The sequence below is a fragment of the Emydura macquarii genome, unplaced genomic scaffold, assembly GCF_026122565.2.
Source record: "Emydura macquarii macquarii isolate MOO-44397 ecotype Brisbane River unplaced genomic scaffold, CSIRO-AGI_Emac_v2 contig_1253, whole genome shotgun sequence".
NCBI classification, from domain to species: domain Eukaryota; kingdom Metazoa; phylum Chordata; order Testudines; family Chelidae; genus Emydura; species Emydura macquarii.
In genome coordinates, this window is record NW_027131390.1 from 78492480 (window position 1) to 78498088 (window position 5609).

Here is a 5609-nt window from a genome sequence, read left to right on the forward strand (position 1 = left end):
ATCCTTCCAGAATGCTGAATGCACCTGTGATTAATTTATTTATTGGTTTTCAGAGATTTAAGTTACATACCAGTCCCCCCTCTTGGTCCTCTCTGCAGCCTGAACTATGCCCTCTTGAGTGATACCCCGGACAGACATTGTAGCATGCTATCTTTTTTCAGACGATGTGAAGTACTGTGGGGACAGAGCACGTGGGTACAGTAAGAGAAACTGTAAGGCAAAAGTTGTGTTTACGGTGAGCTTAATGAATACCTCCTGACTACAACTGGCCTATATTCAGCCACTTCACCTGCTTTGCACAAAACACACAAGAATTACCACTCCTTAAACTTCGTCTAAGGATTCCTTCGGGAACATCACCTGCAGCTATCTCTGTTCCATAGAGCACTGTTATGTATGCTACCAGACTGCTACAAATCCTCATACCAAGAATATTTTGCTCTTCTACTTGCACAACCCACATAACTTAGCTCAGAAATGAGGAGTCTATGATGCCTTTGGTGGGCAGATGCACCTCTTTGAATCTGTCATTGTGAGCTGTGATACTTGGTGCAAGTAGTCTCTGTACCAGTCAGTGCAGTGATCCCTAACACCGTGAAAGGCACTTGGAGTGCATGAAGACATATCAGAGAATACAGTTGTGTGGGACATAAAGTAAATGTGTCTTTTTATGAACTGTGTTATCACTCTTCATGTTTATTTATTATAGGGTAGCCCTGGCTGAACCAGGCTGTATATCCTCAGTGGATCTTGCCCTTGTAACTTAACTCTTATTTCCTGATTTTCAGAGGTTTAAGTATGGGTGCACATGACATTCTGGAAGAGTAGAAGGCATTGCCAGCCAACTTGAACTATTTATTAACAAAGTTCTTGGTCACTGAATATTGATATTTTGTGCTCTGTACTTGTATCCCTGGATTTTTAGTATATGTTCCTTTTGTAAGGAAAATAATCCCAAACATTTTTAAAACACATAGGCCATGTCTATTCTACAAAGTTTTTTAGACACAAGTTACATAGGTATACAGCCGCTGAAGCTTTTTTATCTCTCAGGTGTGTGTGTGTGTACTTGGCTACCTTTGGATGTGCTGTGTGCACTCACAAGGAGTGTCTGAGTCAATGTAAAGTTTAGTGTAATGTTTAGTGTACCATGGGTAGGTATCCCAGTATGCCCCACGCTGGCCTCTGATGAAATGCTTTTTAGGAGGCTTTTACAGCGCTTTGTGAGATAGTAGCAATTCACCCAGAGATTTCTGGGAGGTAGCAGTGAAGTTCCCACTATGCCACTTTCTCGATCCCATAATACTTGTCACATCCCATAATTTTCATGCTCTTTTTTAAAAACTCCCACAGTCCCATATGGTGCCTTTCGATCTCCTCCATCTCTCTGATAGAAACATGGACCCTACAGAGTTCAGCACAATTCAGGATGTATGATTCTGAGTATTTGCAGATCTTGAGAGTGTACTGTTGAGGAACATGTGGAGATATTTGAGCACAGTAACTGGATGCTGATGGATGTAGTGGAAAAAAATTGTCAGGTTGCTGCGGGCATTCATGGAACAGTTCCACCTACTGGAGCACAGCTTCTGGGCCCGAGAAATGAGCACTGATTGGTGGGATAGCATCATAGTGCAGGTTTGGAATGAGGAGCAATGGCTTCAGAACTTTCAGATGCAATCCTGGATCTGTATAGAGCTTGTCCCATCCCTCTGGCTTGGGGACACCAAAACGAGAGCTGCATTGACAGTAGAGAAGTAAGTGGCAACCATACCCTGGAAACTTGCAACATCAGATTGCTATCAGTCATTGGGCAATCATTTTAGGGTTGGAAAATCCACAGTGGGGGCCATTGTGATTCAAGTGTGTAAGGCCATTAAACATTTCCTGCTTCACAGGACTGTGACTTTTGGAATGTACAGGAAATAATGGATGGATTTTGCAGCAATGGGGTTTCAGAACTGTGTGTGTGTGTGTGTGGGGGGGGGGGGTGATAGATGGCATGTGTATTCCTATTTTGGAACGAGCCCACTTTGCCACTGAGTACATAAACAGAAAGGGCTAGTTTTCTTTGGTTATGCAAGCACAAGTGGATCACAGGGTCACTTCACTGATATCAACGTGGGCTGGTCTGGGAAGGTGCATGACACGTGCCTCTTTAAGAACACAGGAATTTCAAAAACCTAGATGCAGGCACATACTTTCCAACCAGTGGATTACCATGGCGATGTTGCAACGCTAATAGTGAACAAATTACATAGGGAGGTTGTAGAATCTTCATCTATGGAAGTTTTTAAGAACTGGTTAGATAAATACCTGTCAGGGTGGGCTAAATAATACTTAGTACTGCTTCAGTGTAGGGACTGGAATAGATGACCTATCGAAGTTCCTTCCAGTCCTATATTTCTATGTTAGGGATTTAGGTATTGTGTATACAAGGTTTTTCTAATTTTAACTCAGTAGAAACGTTTCTGTAAATTTTATTTAAAACGATTTCAGTGAAGGGTGCACACTGTTGATGAAAACAATGCGGGGGGGGGGGGTGTTTGTGCTATTAATACGATCTAATTCGATCTAATGCAAATAGTAGATGGCCTGCTAAATTTATTTAGCAGGCCATCTCTTTTCAGAAGGCAATGTATTTTTCTCTTGTCAGCTCTTTATTGGTACTCTCCTTAAGCATTTTCAAAAGAAAAAAATCTGATATAGAAACTAAAATCCAATTTAAACAGTTTTGTTTGTCTTTAAATATTCCCCTGCATAATTTGAAATTCAAATAAAGCAGCATGTGCACATGGCATCCAGAACCAGAAACTATTTGTAAACAAAGTGAAATTGAGTAGACTAGTTTATTCCAACCTGAATGAAATGCAAAATATAAATGGTGAAAAATAAATTAGATTTTTTTTTCTGTTTTGTTTTTAATGATTTAAAGCACACACATTTGTTTTTAAATATATTATTTACTCTCCTGACTTTCATATTTTGTCATTCCATTTTCATTTGAAATAGCTGCATCAAAAATACTTTGAAAGGTCCAGAATAATTAGGTTTGAACATTTGAATCAATTCTCTTAGTTTCAGGGAATTTTGTTCTGGAAATCAGGGTTTCTGTGCTTTTACCCAGTTGTCTTGTATAAATGGTATTTACTGAAATTATTAATGTTTAGAATTCCTCCACCTGTTTCAGTGTCAGCCTACCTTTTTAACCCTTTACATAGTGTTAAATATTATCATCTTTACTTTTTGTAACTGCATAATTAATCTTGTCAGTCACTTACATGAAGAGAAAATTGAGGGAAATTGCCAGCACCTCCCTGTTACTAATCAGCTATACACTTTTGTCTTTTTCAGTAGCTGATAGGAAAAGCTTAGCTCTTGTCTACATTAGAAAAATAAGTCGACATATATTATGTCCACTGTAATTATAGTGGTGGCTGATGTCCACACTGCTCAACTTGGGTTGGTTGTGTGCGTCCTCACCAGGAGCACTTCCAACGACCCAAGGGGCAATGTGGAGGAGCTGAGAGCCCCATCTTTCAGCTCCCTGCCAGGAGCCCACAGGTTGTGGGCTGCCCCCTTCCCCATAGTCCCATCCGTGAACCAGGGCAGATGCGCAGGGACTTCTCCCTTCCCAGTCACAGCTGGGAGTAGGCTGCAGCCCTCAGCATCCTGCCCGGTCCGGCTCAGAGAGTATGTCTACACTGCAGAGTGAAGTCAATTTACTTTAAATCGACTTTCACCTGTCGAATTGTAGAAGTCACAGGAACATGATCACACCATGCTCCGTGCATTGGGCTCTTGCATCCCCACTTGGTACGCTTGAGTCGACATTCAAAGCACTGCACCATGGGTAGCTATCCCACAGTGCAACTAGCTGCAGAAGCTTTTGGGAAGCTTATCGTCCTCCCATGATGCAACGTCCTCCCTTCCCCCTCCCTTCTTGTTGCAGACAAAGAGCAAACGCTTTTTCACACCGTTTTTCTATGCCGCGCGCACGCTGTTGCCGGAGAGGCATGGAGCCCGCTTAGCTCTGCACTATCATTGTGAGCATCACAAATGCCTCATGGCTTATCCTGCAGTATTTTCAAAGGCAAGACAGGAGCTGCAGCACAGAAAATAGTGATGTTACTGAGGCCGCCCTGCTACAAGCCATAGAGCATAACAATTCCCGTTTGCTGCAGGCTGTCATGCATCATCTTCAGTCCATGGAGTGCCGGTTCTGGTCCCAGGAAACAAGCATAGATTGGTATTGTATTGTTATGAAGGTGTGGGCTGATGAGCAGTGGCTGCAGAACTTTTGTATGCGAAAGGCCACTTTCTTTGAACTTTGCACAGAGCTGTCTTGCAGAAGCAACAAGTCAGCACTGCACTTCTCTCAGGGTGGATCCCACAATTCACTTTTAGTCTTCAGGCTATGGCACCACGTATGGAGTTGTGCACAGTAGATGATGCAGTGACTCAGAATAGCTTCTCCAAAACAAAGTAGTATTTATTTACATTAGTAGCAACATAGGGTTCAGAGAAAAAAGGGCTAAAAGAGCCTATATATCTTTGTCTTACATAAAGTATATCCCAGACACCTCAGTATCTGGGAGTGAAGGGTCAGTGTCCCCAGCAGTCATGGACTTCTTGTCTCTCAGCTTAAGGATGAGATTTTAGATCATTCCAAAGTTCTTTGTTGCATTTTCCCTGCTTGGCTTTTCATCCCCACCACAACCCTTGGAGTTACCAAGCCAGCCTGTTGATCAGAGCATGATAGAGATAAAACACCAAAGAAATTGACATCTGTATTAAGTACTGGTGAGTGAGTTTTCTGAAGCCATTGATTTGGTTTCAGCAGACACACAAAACCACCTAAGACTGACAAGACCCCCAGTTATCCTTTAGTAAGTGATGATAACCAAAAAATAAACAGAGGGTTACATAATAGTCATAAAAATATTAGCTATCTCCCACGTTCTTCACACCTGTGTACCACCTGATTGCAGGCCATATATCACAGTTTAAGGACCCCTGAGCTCATCAAGTCAATTATGGAAAGGCTCATATTTTCGCACATTGGTCCCTTTTTGAACCCTTAGTTTAACTTGAAGTTAGTGAGTATTGAAACACTGAGCTCCCAAAAACAGTGTATTTTCTTATTTAAAAAATAGCACCTCTTTCCCATTAGGCAGTGAATAACACTATATTGAGTTTAGCCAACTTGCTAGTATGATTCTTTTGGCCTCTAATACCAGGGCCTCAAAAACCTGCTCCCCCACTTGATCATGGTGAACAGAAATTTTGTCAGAGTGGGGTCAAGTGGGACAAGGAGAGCTGTTGGTTCCCTCTCTAGTGGGAATAAATATAGGAAAGGCAGAGAGCAGAGCAGACCAGATGTTGTTTCTTTGTCAAGAGCGGGAACAGAACTGCTGAAATTGCTACATTCTCCTGTGTAGGTGGGGAGGAGGGAAGGAAGAAAAAAAGGTCACTGATTCTTTAAGAAAACAAGAGGAAGGAACTGGAGAACAGACTGGTCAGGTTCAGAGGAGGAGGAGCTGAGAAGCCTTCTGTACTATCAGGAGGGCAGCAACTGGCTTCCCAGACCTAAACAGCAGGCTGAAAAT